This window comes from Nothoprocta perdicaria, unplaced genomic scaffold (assembly GCF_003342845.1).
Source record: "Nothoprocta perdicaria isolate Ctin4 unplaced genomic scaffold, notPer1 scaffold_963, whole genome shotgun sequence".
NCBI lineage: Eukaryota > Metazoa > Chordata > Aves > Tinamiformes > Tinamidae > Nothoprocta > Nothoprocta perdicaria.
In genome coordinates this window covers 4986-6325 of record NW_020456269.1, presented here as the reverse complement: position 1 = coordinate 6325, position 1340 = coordinate 4986, and positions in this window count along the sequence as shown.

Sequence of the window (1340 nt, the reverse complement as noted above, 5' to 3'; positions counted from 1 at the left end):
GCGAGCAGGGACTGGGGATGGAGGGCGCGAGCAGGGATTGGGGATGGAGGGCGCGAGCAGGGACTGGGGATGGAGGGCGCGAGCAGGGACTGGGGATGGAGGGCGCGAGCAGGGACTGGGGATGGAGGGAGCGAGCAGGGACTGGGGATGGAGGGAGCGAGCAGGGACTGGGGATGGAGGGAGCGAGCAGGGACTGGGGATGGAGGGAGCGAGCAGGGATTGGGGATGGAGGGAGCGAGCAGGGACTGGGGATGGAGGGAGCGAGCAGGGACTGGGGATGGAGGGCGCGCGGCCGGAGCGAGCGCCAGGTGCCCGTGTCCCGCACACGCGGCCGGGCTGCCGGGGTCCTGCTCCGAAGCGGCCGGGGCGGGAAGGAGCCCCGGGAGGGGAAGGAGCCCCCGGGACACAGGGACGTGGGAAGCAGCAGGACAGGCCCAGGGTGCGCGAGGGGCTGGGAGCCGGGAGCGAGCACGGAGAGAGCTGGGAGCGAGCAGGAATGAGCCCGGGAATGAGCATGGAGCGAGGCGGGAAGGAGCCGGGAAGGAGCCGGGAAGGAGCCGGGAAGCACGTGCACAGAGCGAGCGGCAGCAGCACCGAGGCTGCGGGGACACGAGGGACACGCGAGGGACACGCGAGGGACACGCGTGTGCAGGGAGCGCACACGGGGACCGTGCACGGGGGCCTCACACGAGGACCACACAGAGCCCTCGCACGAGGCCCTCGCACGACGGGCTGTGCACAAGCTCCACACACAGCTCTTGCACGGGCCCCTTGCACGAGGGTGCCACGTGCAAGCCGCACGCACGGCCCCGTGCGACACACACAGCCCCACGTGCAGCCCCGTGCAAGGCCCCGTGCAACATGTACAGCCCTGTGCAAGGTCCCGTGTGACACGTGTAGCCTAGTGCGAGGTCCTGTGTGACACGTGTAGCCCCGTGCGAGGTCCCGTGTGACACGTGTGCAGCCCCGTGCGAGGTCCCGTGTGACACGTGTGCAGCCCCGTGCAACACGCGTGGCCCCGTGCAAGGTCCCGTGTGACACGTGTAGCCTCGTGCAAGGCCCCGTGCAACACGTACAGCCCCGTGCAACACACACAGCCCCATGTGAAGCCCCGTGCGACACGTACAGCCCCGTGCAAGGCCCCATGTGACACGTGTGCAGCCCCATGCAACACGCGTGGCCCCGTGCGACACGTGTAGCCTCGTGCAAGCCCCCGTGCAACACGTACAGCCCCGTGTGAGGTCCCGTGCAACACGCGTGGCCCTGTGCAAGGCAGCCCCGTTGCACCGGAGCCCCCCCGGTTGCGCAGAGCCCCCCTCCCGGTTGCACCGGAGCCCCCC